General features: G+C 36.7%; 1 protein-coding gene across 2 annotated transcripts in view; it reads left to right on the top strand.

The window, feature by feature from the left end:
• The first annotated feature begins 2424 nt into the window (after window positions 1–2424).
• The window catches only part of LOC133527635 (protein prickle), a 681722-nt gene continuing 658078 nt past the window's right edge, over window positions 2425–26068 (top strand). For both annotated transcript variants that reach the window (XM_061864727.1, XM_061864726.1), the window contains exon 1: window positions 2425–2878. The gene's annotated coding sequence lies outside the window, so the exon portion shown is untranslated. The remainder of the gene's footprint in view (window positions 2879–26068) is intronic.

Here is a 26068-nt window from a genome sequence, read left to right as displayed (position 1 = left end):
ACGCCGCCATATCACATTATAAGCTAACTGATTCTAAACCTTATAACAAAGACTTAAGATCTACCAGTGGTCAGTTGAGTGCTTTGATAATTTGCTAAATGTAAATCTTATTTGTAACAACATAGAGTTCACCAATGTTCAGTTGAGAGTGCTTGAGTACCTTCGTGGACTTTAGATGACCAATTATAAATCTTAGTTTAAAGACATAAAGTGCAATTTTGAGTGAGTGTGGTTAGTACACCCGCAGCGGGTGCCGGCGCTACTACACTTTCTTATCAAAATGCTGATTCTGGTAAAGCGGTTGAGGAATCGTATGTGAATCTAAAAGTAAGGCGCGAATAACATACATTGAAAACACGAGTCACGTGTCTCCAAACTTTTAGCTTAGAATATTAATTGCTAAAACCGTCCACAGCGTATTGGGCTATATTTAGGTTTGCCATAATTATTTGGAATTGATACGGGACAATGGGCTCTAATGGCATGCCGGGGGAAGGGGGGCGCAATTATATATTCGCATAGTTTTAACTCACATAGGCAAAGAACAAGGTGTGGTTAAACAGAGATGATTGTGTCTACAGCGGTAGTGATATACGGGACAAAAACGGAACGGGAAAAAATACGGGACGCGATACTTTAATACGGTGACAGTCCCGTACGGGACTATAATGGCTATAATAGCTATAATGGAAGAACTTGTTTCACCAATGTTCTTATCTTTGGGGGCGTCCATTAATCGCGTCATACGTTTTTGGCTTGTTTTAGACCCCCCCCTCCCCCATGGTGATCTTTGGTGATATTTTTAGGACCCCCCCCCCCCATCCAATATGACGTGTATTTTTTTGGATAACTAAAGAACAGTTTTCTAACAAATGAACCTAAGTACACGTGAAGGATAATAAGGGCGGAAAACTATTATTTTTATTTTATTGACTATAATACAGTATAGCACAGATGAAAAAAAAAATACACGTGATACGTGTCCATACCCCCCCGTCCCCTGTGGTGATCATTGGTGATTTTTTGCTGACCCCCTCCCCCCCCTATACAATATGACGCGATTAATGGACGCCCCCTTTCGAGATGCAAAAACTTACCTTTATTCAGAAAACTTAGCAAATTGTACCTTTCTTATAAAGACAATAACCGGCCAAGAGCATGTCGGGCCACGCTCAGTGTAGGGTTCCGTAGTTACTCTCCCGTCACAATAAGCTAAACTGGAGCTTAAAGTGTAGTAAATGGTACCTTTCACCCGAGTTAAACAAATAGGGAAATTTGCATAATCAGTACCTAATTAAAGTAAGTCTTTTTACTATGAAGGGAAAACTTTTTGCGATAACTCAAAAACAGCTAAACTGATCATGTCCGCTATAGTTTTCATTTAATGTCTTTCTTAAGCTCTACTTCCACGATTTTTTTCATATTTTTTGGACCTATGGTTCAAAAGTTAGAGGGGGGGGACACATTTTTTTTTTCTTTCGGAGCGATTATCTCCGAATATATTCACTTTATCAAAAAATGTTTCGTGAAAACCCCTATTAGTTTTGAAAGACCTTTCCAACGATACCCCACACTCTAGGGTTGAAGCGAAAAAAAAAAATCACCCCCACTTTACGTGTAGGGGAGGTACCCAAAAAAAATTAAATTTTTAGATTTTTTTGTACGACTTTGTCGGCTTTATTGATTTATATATCCATGCCAAATTTCAGCTTTCTAGCACTAACGACCACGGAGCAAAGCCTCGGACAGACAGACAGACAGACAGACAGACAGACAGACAGACAGACGGACATGGCGAAACTATAAGGGTTCCGTTTTATGCCATTTGGCTACGGAACCCTAAAAAAGATACGTCAAAATCTCGTTGAAGCTTCTCGTAGACCGGTTTTAATTTATTTAATGACTGTGTCTCGCGGAAGTTGTGTTATTAAGATTATCAATGGCTTAGAGGCCAGTTCCAGTTTAAGTTATTCGATCTGTTTCGCATTCTTCGCATGATTCTGATCTGACATTTCTTCAACCAAAAACGTCACTTTTGACACTGACAGATCAGTATCATATCGGAAACGGATCGAATAACTAAGACTCAAATTGGCCTATTAGTAGATTTGACAGATGTTTATGTATACTCTTGCCTTAAAAAAACATTGGCCAAAAAATGCCGTTAGCAAATTTAGTAACGTTTTTAAAATCAAAAGACCCCTCATCATTAAGCAAGTTGTCAATCTCCCTAGCAGTAATCTACCAGTTTACATTTGTAAAGTTTATATAATTGCTTTATTTTTACCAATTAATTCTTTATTATTCAAAGTGAATAGGGAATAACAATATAATAAAAAGACAACCAAACTCATAAACTAAATAAAACTAAACTAAATCCAAAATAAACTGTAAAGTTATAACATTTGTAACATGTTCTTTTACCTCTTTAAAATGAGGTCCCGCTAAAACGAGTTAATACGTCAAATATTACATAAATAATTAATATAATTATGCAAATTCATCAATACTTCAATTATGAAACTTAATCACAAATCAATCGCCAATCCTCGATCAGAATATGGCCGCAAGCTCCGCCGTAAAAAAGCCCAGAGCAGGTTGAACAGAGCTTTGGAGGGGGCTTTAGTGTGCGCGTACGCCGCGCGAGCGACCGACGTGTGTGACCTTGGTCCTCCGAGCCGGATGGTCCTCCTAGCCGGACCCACAGGAACGCAGTGTGTGTGAAATGAGAGCAGTGACCGCTGTGTGTTAGCAGCTGTGTGTGCAAATCTGTGCGCTTCTGGAGTTAAGATAGTTAAAGTGAGGATAGGTTGTTAATATTATGTGCCTTTAGGAAAGTGAACATTTAAATACTGGAAGTTCGTATGAAAACATTTAGGTAAGCCGATTTAGTTATTAAGACGATATTTAAAAGACAAACGGATTATCATGTTGCATTTTTATGAGCCTTAAATTCTTATTTAAAATTAAATAAATTTTTGTTTGGAACTAAAATATTTTATGTTCATTCTATGATAATTCAAAATAACTGAACTCAAAACAGTAGCAAAGTAGGCGGGTATAATTTTTCAGAATGGAAATACCCCCTCACCCCTCCCCCCTTTACCCCCTTTATTCATAGAAATTCAAATGTATATGATAGTGGAAATGAAGTGTCAGAATTAATTACTAAAATATTTTTTTTTATTTTTATTAATATCATTATATCTCTGGTTAATTGTCCTTCGTAATCATAGTATTTTTTGCACTGGGTACATAAATTAATATATGTCTGTATATTTAATTATAGTATATTTATGTAAGTTTATTACCGTTAGTATATATTATTTATCGCAATTTTCTTGTTTTAAGTTACTTATTCTGTTTATTTTTTGTTTAATTCCTGCACGTACTACTGTTTCTGTTTAGCCTGATGGTTGACTGGTAGAGAATGCCTTTAGTTCGCCATTTGTACTTTATTTGTTATATTGTGCAATAAAGTTTAAATAAATAAATAAATTATCATCATCATGATCGTTTACGAATAACGTCGTCCCTACGTATAACCGTTCCCGTTTTTGTTAACTTTGCAAATGTATAGTATCTTTAGGTAATACTTAGGTACAAATAAAAAATCTCCGTATCTTCTGTGAGTGTTCTAAAATGTTGTGCATACTTTACGGCAAACTTCAAGGGCAGTAAAAATAGAGGTATCTAGTGACTCTCCGACCCCATGACTCAGCCATTTTGAAAAAATGCAAAAAATCTACGAAAAACCAACTATCATCGAACTTGCTTACGAAATTTCACGAGATTTGGGAATTGCGACCTGTAGAGGAGAACATCAGCATTTTTGCACAACGCTAGGTCTATTATAATTTATAATTATAACAAAGAGTCCAGTAACTTAGTTCCACCACCGCGAAAACTGCAGGAACGCAGGTGGCAGCACCTGCCAATACGTTAACATCTCTATTTCCTTGAAATAAGGTAGCATTTTGTATATCTGAAGCATTTCCTTTAATAGATAATGTGGTCGATACAGACTTGAAAGTTTTCTGGAATTGTTTTTATTGCCTACCTTTTATACCTAGATAGTCTAGGCCTTAAACTAAGCTAGAAGTTTATAATGAGAACTGTTTAGCTATTGGACTGCGTCTTAACACATTCATTGCCACCCAGCCAAACAAAACATCAGCGCCAGGCCGCAAAAATAATTATGACCCGATACTCGGGTACAGTTGCACACTTATCGAACGAATCGACACTACACGCCAAGGACCCGACAGTCGGGTACACCATAGGGTTGCGCGTTGCGCTAGAAAACATTTGTTATTATGTTGGATTGCTCACTTATTACATTATACCGGAAAGTTAGGCCAACGTCTATCTCCGGAATCTGATAGATAATACACATCAATATCTAATTATTAGAGACAATTCAAATGGAAAATTGAACGCGTACCAATATTATGTTAGCAACAACCCTGTTCGTCAAAACCAGTACCCGATATCGGGTCCTCCGGCGTGGCCTTTAGGCTGTATAGCTATAGTACCAAGATCCCGACTATCGGGTAGTGCGGCCTGGCCGCGAAATCATAAAAAGCCCGATAGACGGGTTTCCGGCATTGAATGTGGCGTCCGCTGCCATCTCTACCGAACTTAACCATCCAATACAAATGGAGTTACGTTCTCATTTTAAAACTACGTATTTGATCGTAATAAAACTTTGCACATACAATGACATGAGATATATTTATGCTTTCATTGGTTTATTTAGCTCCAGATTATAACACAAAAATAAACAAACAAACTTGATGTTTTATATACAATGTTTCTTTTTTTACGCCAAAAAAATATTTTTCTACATTTCGAGATCCAACGAAATAGAGCAAAAATAAATTTTGTATGAAAAACTTAAATTCGCTTTATTTTTTAACTATGTTATCTGAAGCTACATAAATTAATTACAGCCATAGATATACCTTATCCTATTGTAAGTACAAAGTTTCAGAGCAATCTAGCTAGTCGTTTTGAAATGAGAGTGTAACTACGTCTGTATGAAGAACCGAGCTTGTTGCGGACTCTTAACAGATAAATGGTGTGGTGTCAATTACAGATTACCTTTTCTGTCTTTAGTGTACAATAACAAAAAATAAAACCGACTTCAAATATTACCAAAAGCGCTATACATGTACCTATAACATTTGAAGAGTTCCCTCGATTTCTTCAAGATCCCATCATCAGACCCCGACTTGGCGCCAACGGGACCATCTCGGGGTTATACCGAATAGATATAATCGAATGATTAAAAAAAATATATTTGAAAATCTGTTCACGATTCTCGGAGATATCGAGTAACATACATACAAAAAAAAAACAGTCGAATTGAGAACCTCCTCCTTTTTTGAAGTCGGTTAAAAAGTGGGATGAAGATATAACTTTCAATAGTTTTTTTTTTAGTTTGATAATGATATTTGTAGACTTAGAATAGTTTATTGTAAGAATATACAAGACAATAATTTCTTTTCATTCAAAACTTTCTCTTTTTTGTTGTCTGGAAGAGATCGCTGCGATAAGACCGCCTGTTGTTACCTGGAACTATTTTCCTTTAAAATTTATTTATGTATGTAAAATGTATCGTTGTTGCTGCAATAAAGAATAGTACCTGGGCGACCGAGCTTTGCTCGGTTACAACTATTTATTGTAATATGGTGGTGTATAGGTCATAATCTTAACTACATTTTTTTACTAAATTAAACTTGTATAAAACAATAAAAATCAAAAAAATATATATAAACTTGAACATATAAAAATAAACAAAAGTTATTCATTGCATCGGGCGAGATTCGAACCCGTAACACTCGTTTAGCAGTCCGCGTCTTAACCCACTGGACCAGACGGACAGTGGCCGGCAACACGAAATTAGCGACCATATTCTGCGTCGAAAGAAAAACGCATGAAAACTCGAAAACACGCGTTTTCCCAAACATAAGACTAATCTAGATAGATTCTATACCCCCAAAAACCCCCATATACCAAATTTCAGCGAAATCGTTAGAGCCCTTTCCGAGATCACAGAAATATATATATTTATATATATACAAGAATTGCTCGTTTAAAGGTATAAGATTTGCTTACTTTCTTGTCATGACATGGAAATAAGTATCTTTCATGAGTGTTTATTTTTGTTACAATATTATAATAATTAAACCCGGGTATGTCCTTAAACTACATCCAAAAAAATGGCATAGGCAATGTGAATGTAATCTCGCTTTGTGTGGTACAGCACAGCGGATGTCATTCCAGATCTAGAGCAGAGCCCAACTGGAGAAGTACCTCCACCTTACAGAAAACTGCAGCCAAATAACACTAGACCCTACTCATAGTGTTGTGTTCCTGCCGGTGAGTAAGGTTGTCAGAGCTCGACGAACTCCTCTGGAGTTGCAGGCGTATAGGCGTACAGGTGGGCCATATGTTTGTTTGCCACCGACGTAGTATAAAAAAATCTCATTAGACTCCAAACAGTTTAAAGAGTTTAAAAGAGTATAAGCTGCAGTTTTCATAAAACATTATTGTAGTATTTTAGAAATATGAAATACATTGTATAATAATTGCAATGAGTGTTTCAAGGAACACAAAGTACGGGAGGTCATTAAGTCATCATGTTGTAAAGGCGCGCCAATTTCGGACCCTAAACCGATTTCGCAATCTGACCCCTAGTTATTATTCGAAAATACTATATTTATGGTTTGAGAGGAAATCACGAGCACATTTAATATCCATAAAATAATACACGTAGTGGAGAACTAAATAACACTTTGGATTTTTTTCGCAGAACTGTGCTTTATGGATAATTTTAGATTGGAAACTTTATAATAATAATAATAATAAACCCCCAGGGCAGCTTGTGGCGAGCTGAATGGGAAGTGACGTCCCTTGGGTCCCATGCCCCCGAGAGTCAGTCAGGCCCCTCTCTCCGGCTTGCCTTGATTGGCCGGCTGGAGTGAACACTGAGCAGGGGCCGCAGGACTCTCACCTCTGGCTTGCCTTTACCGGCCGTCCAGAGTGGGGTGTCAGAGCTATATGCTCGCAGGGTGGAAGTGAAATATGCATAAGACGCGAGTTGGCACAGTGGCTGCTGACAGCCACTGGGTAGAAAGCGGCGCACACCTCTCCACACCCTGAGCCGCTCACGCACTGTTGTCCCCTTGTCGCTCTGTGCGAGCGGCCGTTTTCGGGGACCCATATTGTGAGTTGGCGAGTCACCACCTGTCCATTTTTTCGTGTTTTTTAACATATGATCAGGGCAGGTGCCATAGTCACCTCCATAGTCTTGGTTACCAGTCCACTAGCAACTCAACCCAATAGCCTGGTTTCTTTTTGTACCTTTTTCTTACAATAGTCCTACACTAACCGGGGCTTGTCCTTGGGTGCACTGCTATAGTGTGAACAGGGATAATCGTCGGTTGGTGTCACATTACTTTTAGAGTAAATTGTCTTATTACAAGGGGCCTCTACGTGTTGGCTTCGGCCCCACGCACGCCTTCAAAATGCCCGGGACCCCAAGGTTCCGAGAATTTGTAAGAGACATACAAATAATAATAATAATAAAGACGTTTATTCAAAAAGTTTAAATATAGGTACATAATAAAAGTACACAATAAAGCTTACAAACTAATTGAAAGGGAAAGTAGTCACTTAAATTTAAATAAATAAAAACCGGCCAAGAGCATGTCGGGCCATGCTCAGTGTAGGGTTCCGTAGTTACTCTTCCGTCACAATAAGCTAACTGGAGCTTAAAGTATAGTAAATTGTTAACCAAGGGATGAAACGCGAGTTAAACAAATAGGCAAATTTGCATAATCAGTACCTAATTAAAGTCTTTTTACTATGAAGGGGAAACTTTTTGCGATAACTCAAAAACAGCTAAACTGATCATGTCAGCTATAATTTTCATTTAAAGTCTTTCTTAATCTCTACTTCCACGATTTTTTTCATATTTTTTGGACCTATGGTTCAAAAGTTAGAGGGGGGACACATTTTTTTATCTTTCGGAGCGATTATCTCCGAATATATTCACTTTATCAAAAAATGTTTGTTGAAGACCCCTATTAGTTTTGAAAGCCCTTTTCAACGATACCCCACACTGTAGGGTTGAAGCAAAAAAAAAAAATCACCCCCACTTTACGTGTAGGGGAGGTATCCTCAAAAAAATTTTTTTTTTAGATTTTATTGTACGACTTGTCGGCTTTATTGATATCCATGCCGAATTTCAGCTTTCTAGCACTAACGACCACGGAGCAAAGCCTCGGACAGACAGACAGACAGAGGGACAGACATGGCGAAACTATAAGGAACCCTAAAAAGGTGTTATGCAACCAGTGTTGGCCGAACGGTAATTAGAATTGACCATATTGAAAATTAACCATTACAAATTGAACCGTAAACTGTAACCCTCCGTTACGTTATAAATAGTAAACGTATATGCCTAAATAATAAATAAGTTTAATATTTCCTAAATATGAAAGTTTTCAAAAATATTTTTACATGTTTATCGATCAAAGATCGGTCTCCCAGATATTACTAAAAAATAATGTTTTCCCAGAGATAAGACCTAGCTAGATCAATTTTTTGCCCCCGAAAAACCCCATATCGTCGGTTAAGAGTGTAAACCTGCTAAATCCGTTTTTGAAATTTATTTATTTTTATCTTTAATGTCTACAAAAATAGGTACAAATTTCTCTGTATTTAAAAATGGATTTGGCAGGTTTACACTCTTAACCGACGATATAGCAAATATTATCGTAATCGTTAAAGCCGCCTCTCGGTATACTCGTATTTATGTATTTCAGAGATATCTCCCTGAAACATTTGAATATATAAATATATACATGAACTGCTCGTTTAAATTATAAGATTTGTTTTTATATTTCACCAGACATGGCGGAAAGTCAGCTTTTAAGATTTGCAAGGGTCTGAGATCCTAGAAACTGGTATTTCTGGATACTGGATTCTGTACTGTAACGAGTGTAATGACTAATTAAACGACTGATTAATTCCAAGAAGTTGACGTCGGTTAAGCTCATATTACGCACTAATGGCCTTTTTATCTACTTAGATGTTTTATCTATTTATGCTAAATTTCTAGAGACTAGATGTCGTTGTGGCTTTTATGATCAGGGTTAGTTTTTATTTAAAATAATTAAAAACTTGTGTTCTTAAATTACGAACGAGATATCATGCAAATTATGTGAAAATTACAAAATATAGCTGTAGTACATTTTCAACCTGATATTTTATTTTATTTATTTAAGGTTCACCAACAATTGTTGACATCGATTCATTCAAAACGTACAAGCTAATACATGTAAGGAGTGGTGTCACAATTACTTACAGGTAAACACGGCATGCGAAACAAATATAAGTAAACAACTATAGAACTACCAAAATTTTAACTTAAATTCTAATTACTTATGTTTAAAAAAAAATTCGGACAGATTTTATAAATTTAATTAGTGGGTCATAGTGCATATCCGCCTTGTCACAGCAACCATTAGCAATTTTTATGAGGGTATTTGTGTGTAATATTTATCTTACAATATCATGAAAAAGATATCTTACAATATCATGAAAAACGTACCTATATAAGCAGCATGCTTTAGGATTAAACGCAAAAGTTCCAAATATTAATTAAATACCATAACGCAGCTTTAGCGAGAAATATTAAGGAAAAAATTACTATCGTTTCTCGTATGATTCTTTTATCTTAATGAATGTTTTAATTATACAGAGTTTTGACTCTTAGAGACTCTATACATCTAAGGATAATTTTATAAAAATCATTTAGTTCTGACATTTAGAGATATTTACACCTCTAAATAATTTTAGATTTTTTTTCTATCTGTTTGTGTTTTTTTTAAATTATTATTTTAGTATTTTTTTGTTATTCAACATTTAGAGACTTTATAAGTCTCTAAGTAATAATAATAATTTAGTTACTATTACTTTAAACAATAATACTTTAGTTTGCATTAATATTTTCAATTAATTGTATTTTATAATTGTTGATGTGCTTGTTTTTGTTTGTATGTAAATTCCATGTTGACGTGTAAAGTGCCCTTGTGGCCTATTTGCTGAATAAATGTTGAAGTTGAAGCTATGTAAGCATTACAATATAAGGTATTTAAGAATATTTCCATTTCCACAACCCACTTTAAGTAAATGCCTTCTCCAGTAAAGTAAATCACGTGCTTTCACTCATACTTTAAACAACTACTATTACTCCACCACTCAAGGCTCTGTTCTAAATGGATTCAGTTCACCAAACTATACTTACTGTAAAGTGCCTCTTTACTCTCAATATGGAGGGGTATTGAATGTTAAGAAATCTTATCTTGATTTAATAGTTTTGACATTACGTATTTACCTGGAAGATATCCCATTAAGGGATAAATTCGCCTTTCTTGTATTTAATTTACTATGTAACAGTGTTTTTCGTGCTTCAAGTTCTATGTACAATAAAGCACATACATATTTGAGTAGTTCCGAGTCACAATTTACTAATTGGGTACTTGACACATGTTGAATATAATAACAAAATTTAGTTAAATGGATAGAAAATGAGCCATCCATTATAAAAAGTAGAGTTTAAAAAATTATATTGAGATTATAAAAAAATACAAGGCTCCGAAGTCTCTTTTTTTTGTCTTTCAAAAATAGAAAAGAAAATGGTACCATTCGATTCCTTACATTTTATTGAAGAATAAATTCTATGACAACTATACACATAAACGCAATATTTCAGGGTCAAAATGGCAATTTCCTTGATCTTCCATACATTTAGGACAGACTTATATGATGTGACGTCATATCACCTTATCATTTTGTTAGAGGCGTTTCAATCGTCGAGTGCGAGCGTCAGACTTTAACTCTCATTTCTGACCTTTGTGTTGCTTAAATGCCATGAGTCCTATATAGACATTTGATCCTCAGGAAAATCAAGATATTTTGACATTATTTACAAAAAACAGTCAAGTAGCCAATTCTATAATATCAGTGTTCAATTTTGAAACTACCATACAGAAATGTTTCGTAATTACCCAAATACCTACGCAAATCAAGATCAGATTTTGAAAGATTGAATGCAGTTCGTGACCAAATACAGCAATGACAGCGTCCAAATTATACGTTTAGGTGCGCGAGCGCATTAGATCTTCCGCGTTGATAGTGCGAAATCATTGGGGATCCACTAGACTTAAATCGACCGACATATGGACCGTGATTACCTTTTACGAGTATATTGTTTTTGAGCTCCCGATATTTCAACGCAGTTACATGCATCTTGTTCTGTGAGTGTAGTGTGCTTGGATAGACCAACAAGTGTGTACGCCAGTGGCAACGTTGAAAGCGAACGCAGCCGACGCGCACGAATGAGGGTAGACCGAGCGCGGTCTACACAACTTTGACACCCACCCACTATCTCCAGTTACCCGTGAACAAGATGCATGTAACTACGTCTAAATATTGGGAGCTCAAAAACAATATAAAAGGTGGTGAAACTAACAGTGAATCATTCAAAACTGTCATCCATCATGGAGATCCGTTTGACTTTTCATACGTCATTTCAACGCACAGGGTTAGCTGGACCGTATGTCTAGTATTTTAGAATGCTGGACATACCGTCCAGTTGCCCTGTGACCTTTTGTTTTGCATTTTTATTCCGACCAGAATTATTATGGCGATTGAGCGCTAACCAGGTTGAACTCACGACTTTTCTCTTTTGTGTTCTATTAAGGGTCAATACAAAAGTCGCTTCTGCAGACAATATCACGTAGCTCGACGTAAGAAGTGCACTGAGCGCACTCCAATACCGGGCGTTTACGGCGCCCTCATACTCAAAGTGTCGCACATAGCCCGACGTAAAGGTGCGCTGAGCGCGCTTCAATGCCAGTAATAGTTAAAAGCCTGTGTAACAGTTAATATAGGAGGAAAAAGAGAATGTAGGTATCTACTAGTATCCGTTTATGTGGATAATTATTCAATCTAAAAATTTGGCTTTATGCGTCAAGACCGTTTCGGAAAATAAGTGTTTACCTGTGGATGATGTGGTATTTAGCGCTTTGGGTACATTTTATCTTTCGTCATATAGCTTTTAAGAAATAAAAAGGTGTAGAGTACAGCAAGAAATGTAGACTTCAAAGTACAATGAGCTGCGAAATCGCAAGGAGAAATTATGAATGAATTCATTGATAAAGTCGCCATGCACTTTTACGGCTGATGGTACATTTATTTTGTGATATCTACATGAAAACAGCTCTTTTAACTTTAAGCATTTTCAAAGCAGAGACGAGACGAGACGTTAACGTAATTGCTATATTTGCCCCACTTTTCTGTGAAGTTGACAGAACATTTTCAACACAAACACGTTAAGTTTATGAAAAATATCGTGTAGAACGGAACCCATCAGTTTAACTCACACTTGACCGATTGGATTATACAGTAGAGACGTCTGTAATCTCGAATCCATCTTCAACCAGACAGGCCTAAATCGGCCTAATAGGCCCTATTACGACACCTCGCTAGAAGCATATTCGAGCTTTTAAAATATAATTTTGATCTGACAATTGTTTGATCCTTCTTCAAATCTCTGCGGAAAATGCATCAATAACAAAATAAATCAAGTTGGATTTCATCAAATTTGAATGTGGATAGATAATCTTTTTTTAATAAGGAAACAAACAGCGAATATTATACATAAAGGAAACAAACATTGAATATTATACATAAAGGAAACAAACAGCGAATATTATACATAAATGTAAGTCAGTAAAGATATTACATTAGCCGTTTCCACACAGTTTCCACTTATAGATAGTAACAATTCAGAAAAGACCTAGCACTTAGAAATTATTATTTTGTTTTGTTTAATTGTTGATCTTTTATAGGACTGAATAGGAAGAAGAACAAAAACAAGAGGTTTTTTGAGACATGATTTACCTCACCGCCAATAGGATTATGGAACCTATTTAAAAAAAGCGTTATAAGCCCGAAAGTTCTTCAAGCGTTTCTATCTTTTGTGACTTTAAGAATCAGAAGGCTTTTATTGCATTCATTAAGCGGAGGTCTTTATGTTTTCGTGATAAGTATGCATTATTTTATGGTTATTTTTCTATCTATGTATATTTGTATCAATGTGTATTCAAAACGTGCATTTCATTAATTTCAGTGATTGTACACTTTTGTTTGTGTTTGTCATTCATTCACCGTTACTTCTGTTTTACTCATTTCCTCAAAGGTTAACTGGAAGAGATCCCATACAGGGATAAGTTCGCCTTTGTTGTATTTAATTTACTCTGTAACTGTGTTTTTCGTGTTTTTATTTCTATGTACAATAAAGTACATACATACATACATACATAAGTTTTATGAATTGAGGTACGTTCACGGGGGCCACTCGCGCTTTAGATCAAATTTTGATCTTGAGTTTGGGGAGACCTGTCTGTTTAAGCTTACACGGGCTACATGTTATGTTATAAGCATGTAACTTTACTTTTGAGTGGCATTACAGTGTGACACTTCATTCGGTTCTTGTCTGTTTGTTTGATTTAATTTCTTGTCTTTTAATTACGTATGATATTTTTTTTTGTTATATGTATTTTATCTTTGACACTCAGACATGTAAAAAACATATCTAAAGAATATTAGTATTTGTCTGTTGTTTATATTTGTGTATTATAGTTTTTTTGTGTGCCTAATTCAAAATTTTGAGACTATATACATGTCTAATAAAGTATCTAATATTTTGTAATTTTTGGTTGTTTATATTGCTTGTAAAAAAATTACATGTAAAATTGCCCATTGAATGAATGTTTGAGTTAAAGTTTGATCGCATCGCGAAATATCGAGCGAAATTCGATCTCAACGTGAGTGACCCCTTCTAAATCTATTTTAATATGTCCAAATCTCATGGAAATTTCCTAGTTAAATACATCTACGTATTAATAAGCGAGTTGATAACACGTTAATAAGAAATTTTAAACTATTTCAATCTGAGTACTTTTGGCATCATTTAGTAATCTCAATACTCCAATTTATCCCAGCACTTATCAATTCCAATTGTATATTCCCACTATTAAAATGCCCATTAACATTCCAATACCTTGTTTAAATGGTTTCGTATTGTTCAGACTACCACGCACACTCACGTTCAATTTGACCGTTGCGAATCATTCTATGGGGTAACAGATCCCACGAACGTAGAACGTTAACCGATCAAATTATAATGGAGGCAGCGATGACGAGTGCATGAACTTGTTGAAAATTATTGAAGACAATCTTTATTAGTAATTTTTGTAAGATAACCTTACATTTTCTGAAATCTCAAGATGCTGTGTACAAGTTTATAGCGTATGACTATCAGGGGTTCTACGGTTACATTAGAATTGAAGGAAAATTAGACTAAATTTTTATCGCTGTCTTAAAAGTAAGTCTAAAATAGACGGAGACGCGAGTTTTCAAATTATTTCTAAAACGAATCAATTGGTGTCTTTTTTTCTGTAAAGAATTTGTGATATACCTCCAAGATATGAAAACACATCAGATGGGTTCGTCAAAAAAGAAACTCCGTCATGGCTAAAATGTCAATAATTTTATTAGACTTATTTTACATTCTCGGAATTTCACCGATCTCGTATTAATTTCATTCTCATTCCAGCAAGGTACGATTGTTGCCATGTCAAGCACCTAAGCCTGCATGCAATACAATCGTGTAGAGTTACCCAACGACCTGTTGATCGCGCTTGCGCTGTGACGAATGCTAACGTTCCCAAATTGTCTGACATCTCGTCTACGAGTACAGTAAGGTCGTATCTACTGTGGATTCCATATATTTTGATTACATGGTGCACTTTCGTTACAGTAACATACTCAATTAACCATAGATAGATTTTATTTCGTTGCAATAAGGTTGATGGATGGTAGGCGATTATGTGGACGATAGCTGTTGGTACTAAAAGCTCTTGGCGCTTTCATTCGTGTTGGCAATAGTATTAAAATTGAGACTGTCTTTAATAGAGATTTTGAGGGCGTTTGACGTAAGAACTGTTAATAATAGATAGTTTTAGAAGAACTTATTTCACACACAAACATACATATTTAGTTTTTTATTTACGAATAGCATTTAAATGACCTGTTGGCTAACGAGCAGTTGGGTTGACTCGTTTTAATTTATAAAAAAATGATATTTTGTTACAAATAGGTGAATAGATATTCATACCTTAGCAAAATGAATTGGTTAAGTAATAAAATAACTGTATAAAGAAATTACACGTTAGTATTTTTCGAAACAGTTAAATTATTGGCAACTAAAAATTAAGCACCCGATAAAAAACATGAAATATTTTCTGTTACATCATTTTAGTAAAAAACCATTGCCATGCCGTGCGTATGAGTTGTGTGCATGTCGAATTTGCACATGATTTTGTGAGAGCATTTATGGGATATTAGACTTTAAGTTAAAGAGTTGAAGGTCTAGATTAATAATAATACTTAAGTTTAGAGACTAGGAATCTTTGGTGTTTTTTTTTTTGCATTATATTGACACGCAGTGATACAATGTATCGAGCTTTTTAATTTTCCATGCTTGACCTTTTCATCACACTTGTTCATGAAGTAGTTATGGCTGTCAAGAGAGTACCTAATGAATTTGGTTTTAATTGTTTCACTAAAACGACAGGCTATGAGTCCAAGTCGAAGTACTTGTAGGCAGTGTTGGCCGAAACGATAATGCAATTGACCTTAACCATTACAAATTTAATGGTTAACTGTAACCGTTTCTTTCGTTTTGCGGTTCAATTTGTAATGGTGATTTGTCAATTGCAATTGACGTTCGGCCAACACTGTGTCTGGAAGATCTATTATAAAAAAATCTCTTTAAAATTGATTTAAAAATAAAATATTAATATCGCTTATATTTGATTTAAAATATTTATTGCCAAATTACGAAACGTTTGTTACGTTTTTCAAAGTTACTTATTGAGCAATTTCGACTTAAATAACGTAAGCGTAAGTGACCCGTTCAGCGGCGTAGCGTGTGCTCTTGCCGCCCGGGGCCCATCAGAAATTTGCCGCCCCGTTTATAATCAACATTAGTTAATAGATAAGAAAAAGTTCCGTAAAAATTGTAAAATACAAAAAATAAGTTAAAAAACTAAAACTCGACTACTAAAACGATTTTAAAATAAACGACTCTAAAAATCAGCGTAAAAAATTATGAAAAAATATCTCATCTGAAATAATCACACAGAAAATGCTTTATATTTATCATCTTTTAGATCAGTGGTGGGCAATCTTTCTTCATAGGGGGATTTTTTTACGAAATTTAAGAGGAGGTCCAGAATTGCAGTAAAACTGAATTTTGATCTGCGATTATCATGGGCCAATGCCATATAAGTACTAAATATCATGGACTGTCGGCGGGCGGGATAAAATCCTTTCGCAGGCCGGAGCTGGCCCGCGGGCCGTACTTGGCCCACCACTGTTTTTGATAAAGAAATACAACAAAACATATTTTACCTACTAAATTCTGTATACAATGTGGGAACAAGTAACCAGACAGATTTAACCTCGCATTCCTGAGGTCATAAGGAGCAAAAAATGTTGGATGACTTTTGGTTAAATTTGGCAAAAAAAAGTGTGGGTATATGTGTTGTGCATACGACATGTCATTTATTTTTATTTGCGAGTTTCCTTTAAAACTTTAATGTCTGTCAGTAAGTATCTATGTCTAAACCAAGTCACATAGTACCAGCGTCGCAGCCATAAAGGCGTTTTTTACTGAGTTATTTTATTACCTAATACAAAAACATATCCCATCAAAAACATTTTCATATAAAATGTTGCCAAGACGAAACCATAAGCCTCGCACTGTCAAAAAGTTATCAGATCTCTTGTAGAGCCAAGCTTCTAACTCTACAAGCCCGAACTTTATGTAAGTTACTTATGACAATCTTCCATGATTCATCCCCACAATTGCCATTATCTGTATAACAAGACTGAATTTAGAAAACTTGGTCCCTAAATACGGTCAAGAATACACCTTTAAAATCTGTCAGGTTACTCATTCCCACGGTGTATATTCAATATTCACAAACATATTTAAAGGGCAGCCGTGGTATGCTACGGTCATAAGCTTTAAGGTAAAAGTAAATGATTAATTCAGATAAGATTTTTCTTGTTTCATATGTTTTAGAGCGCGATTTTCAGTAACTGGTTTTAGTTTTTGAACTTATTTTTTATTTAATTCATTTTGGGGTTATCATTTTGTGATTAATTATTTACATTATTTTTGTGCGAGGGCGCCTTAAGCAGCAGCGCACGCAAAGCACCCAGTGCCTACGTCAGGCTACGCCCGATGCTTTTACCATGATCGTGACAAATACTATTAAGTTCATTGGCATGAGGGCGCTGAGAGCGCCCGGTACCCGAACGCGCGCGGCGCGCCACGTAAGTAAGTACGTACGTAAGTACGTCGGGCTATGTCCGACTTTTTTCGAATGAAGGCGCCGACGGCACCCGGAATTAAATGGCGCGCAGAGGGCGCTGTGTTCAATTTGATGTGACGTCATATAACATATAGTTAGCGGACAATCGTGTAAGCTCGGCGGTGGCTCCGAATGCCGGACTCCGACAGCGTTGGACTGCCCCTGGGCTACAATGGCGAAAATCGAAGTTCGTCAATTGCGGACATTTTTCTCTGTCACTCTAATTACGTCTTTGTTAGTGAGAGTAAAAGAGAAAGAACCCCGCAATTTGCGAATTTCGTTTTTTGCGGTAGGCCCCCTCCTAGGCGAGGGGGCCTACCGCAAAAAACCGCCGTTCGTTTTCGTGGCGCGATTTGAAAATGTTGAATTCTTAATTTTTTTTAATGCCGTGTTTGCCGCCCCCTCTCATGTGCCGCCCGGGGCCATGGCCCCCCTAGCCCCCCCCCCTCGCTACGCCACTGGACCCGTTTGAATATTACTCATTTTTTTTAAATGTTGATGATGTATCTTCGAATTTAAAAAAAAACTCTGAATATAATAATGCAAGTAGCAAGCGCAACTAGCTATGACAAAAAAAAAGATTCGACATATCCATCTGTAATTTTCTCACTCGTACAGCGTCGGACTTGCACAAACGGTACAATAAAACACCAATCATTGGCAAAAAACACGAACACCATCCATTTGAATAATTGCAGAGTTCGAGCGAGTACAGTCACGATCGATTCTTCTAGAAATGTTGATTGTTAAGAACTTAATAGAGAATAATTATTGCTTAAAAACATTACCTATGTTTTAGAAGAAACAGAAGTAGGGAAAATATTTAAAAAAATATCCTTTATATTCAGTAAGTTTCACAAAAGTAAATATTTCTTACTTTTGCTATTTTTCTTCTTCCACTGTAATCAATTGAAAATAAAAAGCAACAGAGTGGTAATCATTTATACCAAATTGGGTTTAATTGTGTATTAATTAACATAGTGTGCAATGTGTACTCACATCTCCAAAGTAATATATAAGCAAATACCTTTTTTTAATAAAGTCAGCACTTTAAGGTAAGTTGCTCTGAGCCAAAAATAGATAAATTTTCTTTTTGTCTACCATGTATGTTGCATGTATGTATGTTGAAACGAATAAAGTTTATATCTATCCGTCTATAAATAAATAAATATTATAGGGATATTCTTACACAATTTGACTAAGTCCAACGGTAAGCTCATAAAGGCTTGTGTTGTGGGTAATATATACAAATACATAGAAAACATCAATGACTCAGGAACAGATATCTGTGTTCATCACACAAATAAATGCCCTTACCGGGATTCGAGCCTTATGGTCCTAGGCTTCATAGGCAGGCGGCTCACTAGGCCAGATCGGCCAACAAAATAGAAATAGGTACCCCATAAGTTTATGTGCTCCGTTTCGCACGTACTATCGCAACACATAGAATTTTCCACAACGACCGAATGTTCACGTCAGTACAACGATGCGGTTGTTAAGTTGGTATTGAGTTTAGACAGTGATGTCATAGCTTCATTAAGCACATTAGAACGGTTATCTGAGGCTATCTGTGAGGGCGAAGGATGGACAATGACGGGGTGTATTATGTTTTACACGACTTAATATGTAGCGATATGGATGAATAGCGGTGGTGGCCGAGTGGATATGACGTCCGACTTTCAATCCGGAGGTCGTGGGTTCAAATCCTGGCTCGTACCAATGAGTTTTTCGGAACTTATGTACGAAATATCATTTGATATTTACCACTTGCTTTTCGGTGAAGGAAAACATCGTGAGGAAACCTGCATGCATCTGCGAAGAAATTCAAAGGTGTATGTGAAGTCCCCAATCCGCATTGGGCTAGCGTGGGGACTATAGCCCGAGCCCTCTCGCGCATGAGAGGAGGCCTGTGCCCAGCAGTGGGACGTATATAGGCTAAATTATTATTATTTTTATATATGGATGAATAGCTTTTGTATGCAAAGAGAATTGAGTATAGAAGCGGATTATGAAAGTAAATGTTGTAGTCAACTAAATTTACTGCCATCTTTCGACACAGGACTGAAACTCTTAGAATGATATAGCTATGTATAGCTATATGATCCATGTTTTTTTACTGATATGTGTTAATTATCAAGCGTCGCTATCTACTCTAATACTAGAGTAGGTAGCGACGCCTACAGGCCAAAGGTATATCGACATCTATTCTAGTATAAATTTTGCTTGATTTTTGTATATATATTTTTGGTTATATTCAGAATACAAAAGTGGTTAATTGGTGAGATATTTGGTGTAATATATCCACCTCAATTTTTGCAATTTGCAATTATATTTGAAATAAATAAATAAATAAATCTTTAAGCCCGTAAGAGTTTATGTATATTTTAAATTTATTTAGTTTGTCGTTTAGTTTTATTTAGTTTATTTAGTACTCGTAATGATTTATAATATACTAACATTACAGAGTATACAGTACAGGGAAACATTACAGGGAAAAGTGAAACCGTAAGTAAGTTTATTTTTTAATTAGTCCCTAGTCACCCTGCTGGGCGAAGGCCTCTCCTTGTGATCTCCACAGCTCCCGTTATTGTACCGTTCTGGCCAGGTACTGATGAAGGTGTCTAGGCCGTCCCACCATCTTCGTCTGGGCCAGCCACGTCCGCGCTTAACATGCGGCATCCACTAGGTGGCTAAGTATACTAGCCCACCTATCCGGATGCAAGAGGCAAAATATAAAAAAAAAACTTTTGTTTGCGCTTGTTATGGCGTCAGCCGCTATTGCTGAAGATGTTAGGTTAACTATATCCAGCTTCTTAGTCTAAAAAGCCTTTTCAATTTTGTACATAAATAAATATCATCGAATATTCTAATTGAACCTTTTCGTTTTTGGAAGTTGATTTGAAAATATATAGATTAAGGCTGCGTTTCCACCAAAGCTGTGCGAGGATGCAAAGCAAGGGATGTGTTTGTTATGACTCATGGACTAATAGAAACACTTCATTTACCTAATATACTCGCTCAGCGCAGCTCTAGTGGACATAGTTCAGCGGAGCGAGGTTTTTGTACATACAAAACAAGTGAAGGATGTGGACGAGGAATGTATTGCGAGGGATGTGTTGCGAGGAAAGTGTCGCGAGGTACGGACGCGAGCGGAAAACATTAAAAAGCTCCACCCCGCCTCACCGCAGCCCGCTCGCTTATTTTTTACGCCCGTTACACATCTTCGAAAGGCATCCTGGCACCGCTCAGCTCCCTCGAATAGCATTGGTAGAAACGCAGCTTAAAAATATTTTTTGAAATAGATGAAATCAAAACCAAGCTCTGAAAGATAAACCATAAAAAATAAACACCATTAGTCACTAGGAAAATGCACACACATTCTTTGGTGTCCACGGCGTTTCGCTTCAATTATTGCCAACACCTTATAATAAAGATCCATGTATCAAAATATTTCATTCTAATTTCAACCATATTCAGTTCTGCATACGGGTGAAAATAAAACTAGTTTTATTAAAGAATAGATCTTTATACTATTAATTGCGCAGTGTCAAAGTCTAGTGCCAGGTATTTATCGGTAAGCGCGGTCAAGCGTGCCCTAGGTCTCATATTTCTGCACTTCAGGCTTAATTTAGTGTCCTATGGTTTAGTATGGAACCTGTGTTATTCGTTAGAGATATACAACAGGTTAGAATTGGAAAAGCAATGCTTTACTTTAACGCTGGCGTTGCTTATGAATTTTATATCTTGCAAAACATTTATTCGAGTTAGAAAACAGAATTCTAATAATTTCATTAGAGAGTTATTCGAATTTTGTCTTGGAAGATAATTTTGTCTTTAGCTATAGACCATGTTTTATTTTTTAACCAGTACAAGTACCAGCCCAACTGGTGGTTTTATTTTTAGGGCAACTTCTATTTACTACGTATTTTTAGTGTAATACGAACTAACAAGTAACACAAACACTTAAAATAAAAATCGGCCAAAAGCATGTCGAATTTTATGTCAATTTCATATTATTTGAACCCATGTAGACAATTTTTTTTTCTATCGAAGTAATTAGTTTCCAAAAAAAAATGTCCACTTCATCAAAAACAAGTTTTCCACCCTAAATCAGGGATTCGTAGTCGACTACAGAACCATAAAAATTAAAATTGAACCTTTTAGGTAAAGTAACTTTTACTGTTGACGTGACTGAAGTCTTCTCCGAGACCACGGGGATAACGCCGTCCTCGAAACGTCGGAGGTAAATGTAAAACTTCATACATGATTAAGTCGCGTTTCTATAATGTAATAAAGTAGCCTAATGTCACCAACTTACGTATAATCTATAGTGGTGCAGTTGGCAAACAGCCGCTAAGTAACAGGTGGTAGCGACGATCCGGGTTCGATCCCCGGACGCGTATGCAGATATTACTTTTTGTATTTTCTTTGCACTTGAATTTTATATTTTTGATTGACTAGTGTGAAGCTCGACCTAAGCATCTCAGTTTCAGCTTGTACAAAAACGTTTTCTTATGTTTTATGTTTGGTTGTTCTCCTTGCCTGTGAGTAGAATTTCTGAACTGATTTGTAAAGTTTTGTAAACAGAAGCGATAGTTAATTATTTTGTCGATTTTTTTTTGTTGTATTTGTTAATCAATAATATTATACTTCGTTCCAACCAAGTGTTCCACGACACTCACGCATATTATTTTGCTTTGTCTATAAAATACAGACACATGTCAATTCAGGACACAACACAATCGAGTAACACGTGCCCATGTGGCGAGCGAGGGTAGGAATTATCTAAGTATGGTGACCTGCGCAGACGCAAAGGTGCAAGTCGCCGCACGTGGCAGGTGCCGCCCACATAGGGTTGCCACCAGTGTTGGCCGAATGTTAATTGGAATTGATCATTACAAATTGAACCGTACCGTTACAGTTTACGGTTCAATTTGTAATGGTTAATGGTCGATTGCATTAACGTTTCGGCCAACACCGGTTGCCACTGATGATACTTGTCTTGAGGTTCCGTAGGTTCAGAACACAGGGTTTTAGAAAAATCGTAGCGCTTTTTTTAGATCACATTACGGTTCTACTCTTACCACTCAACCATTGAGTTAAGCAACAAAGACAACTTACATTTTGTATGTTTCATGATTGGTCTCTGCCCAAAGCAATATAATAGATACATAGATGGGTGATAACCCAGAAAGAAATATTCGCGATAAACACAGAAACAAATGCCCCTACCGGAATTCGAACTTGGGACTTCTGCTTTGTGGGCAGGTTGACTACCGACTAAACTAGGTCATTAAGCAGTAAAACATTACAAGCAGTTTGTGACAACCCTATCCCATGCGCTCGCGCATACGACATGTCCACTAATGCCGGACATGTCCGGTCGGTAAATTGCCGGTAATCGGCGGGTCAACAAGCGGACAAACGGACAAATATGTACACAACATCGTGATAATGTTCTTGTTATTCTGGGCATTATGTTGGCAGGAATTAGGTTTATAGTCGTGTGGAAAGTTTGGGATAAGATTTTGAGGCGGCATGTTTGTTTTAAGGTCACTTTAATTTGAAAAGAAAAGTCAATACACGATCAATGTAAATGTGTTTGTTTATGGGACCTAAATTGAGCATTTTATTATAATTTCTCTTGACTGTGTCACTAATACGTTTTTCTACTCGTCGACTTTAATGGTTGAGACTTCGTATACCAATACCAACTAATCGCATACTTTTCACTATGGTTTCCTGGCTCAACTATAATAATGACTTCTTACGAAACGATTTAGTTAACTGTAATGCATTCGACCAATCACCTGTGACTAAAGGATAGAACAAAAGACATCAACCCGCTACTATTTAATGAATAATTTTTAATTTTCCATTGGCGTTTGTCATTAAACGGCTGCCTCATAGGAAACAACATCTAATCAGCCATAACGTGAGAAACATACATTTTGTTGCAATTTTGTGATTATCCAAAATAAATAATATATTCGGTGTAAAAACACCGTAAGTACTTATATAAAGTATAGTGGTACACATTGGTCTAACTTGAAAAAGATCGTTTACAATGTTCACATTTATCGCTTCTCGGAATAACGGGCTCGAGACGCGCGTACGCCGCGCCGGTGCAACGTGCAACGTTACTTCTTATATCTATGGTGCAACGTAACCTGCGCAAGACCTTATATGTATACATGTATGCGAGTGTTAAAATGTAGGCCCCGAAAATTTGTACTTACTGCTCGATTACCAAATGGAACTGACCTTTTAGTAGGTATAAAAACATAAATATCTGTGTGCAGTAAGCTGCAGAGATAACTGATCTCTGCATAGAAACTTGTTTGCAGGGGGGATCCGTCATCTGCAGCTTAATGTACATCAGGGTTATACCCGAAAATCGAAATTTCGTTTTTCGTTTCTCGCAATATAATCTTTAAATAATCGAAAATCGAAGTTTCGTTTTTCGTTTCTCGCAAGTGCGAAAGAGAGGCAAAACTTCGAAATTTGGTGTTCGCGGTAGCCCCTCGACGCCGATGGCAGTTGACCTACCCAGAATTTTGAAAATGAAATGATGCACACAGTACATATGATCTTCGAAGGCTTCTAGAACTGATTGTGAGACGAAAAATAAAACAGCCTCATATACCTATTTGAATTTATATTCAAATCTAAAACCATTAAGATTACGATCTGACGTTTTTTAAGACTAACATTGCGATTTTGACTCGATGAACACGATATCAAATTTATTCCGAACACCTAGTCAGGCTTTGATAAATTGCTAAGCATCTAAACATCATACCATAGGGGTATCGTATCTTTGGTGTCGTTTGTATTCAAGTCACATTTTCATGAATAAACGCTTGAGAGCAATGAAATCTCTAATATGTGTATTACTTGAGCCAAGCCTCTGGTAGTTGTTCATAACTAGGCCACCTTTTCAGGCCTACCACCCTGGTATCAAGACAGCCAGCCGGTTTTGAAATCGACCGAAAAAAAATATAATTCATTTATTCACATTATAAAAACGATTCGATTTATATCTCATTCGTTATATTATGAGAGACTAATATTAAGAGAGACTAACTAAGCCAATTAAGTTAGTCTCTCTTAATTTATTTTTCCAAGGCTATTAGTATTCCGTCTATGCGCATACTTATTTGATGAGCGTCTATAAAATTCTAAATACGTCTGATCGCCTCCATTTTGCAAAAAAATGTCACATGTGCCGGGCTTTGGGCGGGCCAACACACCATCGCTCTATTAAAAGCGGGAAGTTTGTTGACGATACTGACTAACTGTAGCCTATCCTTGTTTAATGATCTAGCATTTCTATATGTCAGAACAAACTTTTGGCGCTCAACTTTCCGTCAAGACCGACACATTGTCCCGCAGCGGGACATCGACAAGCCAATTTTCCTTCCTGACAGCATGGGAGAACGGCATACGTCCAGAGTGTCCAGACATGTGCCAAATGGCGTCTGACACAAAGGTAATGATTTCAAAAGTCGTGTCAAATCCACACCAAATATATATCAAACTAAACATGGTAAATTCACTTATGTATTAAATTTTTCACAGCGCCTGTCCTTTCTCGGCTACATACCTGTCTTAAAAGGCAAATGGCTGAACGGAACCCGTGGCACCTGGCCAGTGCACATTGCAGCCATTGCACTAATGACGTTGCATCATCTGGTAATTAGATACGGGGAAATCATGTAAGACCGTGGGACGATACGAATTAGGGAAATGAGATTATATTATAACTCAATTTCTGTCTTGATCCCTCCCCGGTGCGACTCCCTACAAAGTGCAATTTGGACAAAGTGATACACAAATGGTACCTACTACTTTCGACGACCGGTCTGGCCTAGTGGGTAGTGACCCTGCCTATGAAGCCGATGGTCCTGGGTTCGAATCCCGGTAAGGGCATTTATTTGTGTGATGAACACAGATATTTGTTCCTGAGTCATGGATGTTTTCTATGTATTTAATTATTTGTATATTATATACTTATGTCGTTGTATGGGTACCCACAAGACAAGCCTTCTTGGCTTACCGTGGGACTTAGTCAACTTGTGTAAGAATGTCCCTATAATATTTATTTAGTAGACATACACAACGCAAGCATCGCACAGCGCGGTGAGCGGCGAGCGGCAACGTAACGTAAAGGCATACATTGGATTCATGTGGAATTTTCGTCTTGGCGGACACTGCGGACAGACCCTTAATAATTATATTATGAAAAACACAGTTATACTAACAAACGCAACGGTTAAAACATAAAACCTAATTACTTATTCAGCAAAGGGAATGGGGTAATGGTCACATCTGCCGGGCTTTGGGCGGGCCAACACACCATCGCCCTCTTAAAAGCGGAAAGTATTAAGAACGACCATTACTTCAACCTCTAGAATGTCTACTCAAGTTCAGACTTTAGCAAACATTCGCTAGCATCAATTAAACAATATATTATCTAGAAACAATGTGTCGTTCATCTTGGCTATTCATGTCTGCAGCTGCAACGAATTCTGACTTAGCAGTAA

The sequence above is a fragment of the Cydia pomonella genome, chromosome 18 (genome assembly GCF_033807575.1).
Source record: "Cydia pomonella isolate Wapato2018A chromosome 18, ilCydPomo1, whole genome shotgun sequence".
In the NCBI taxonomy this organism is placed as follows: Eukaryota; Metazoa; Arthropoda; class Insecta; order Lepidoptera; family Tortricidae; genus Cydia; species Cydia pomonella.
Note: the sequence above shows the minus strand (reverse complement) of the source record. Positions and strands in the feature narration are given on the sequence as shown.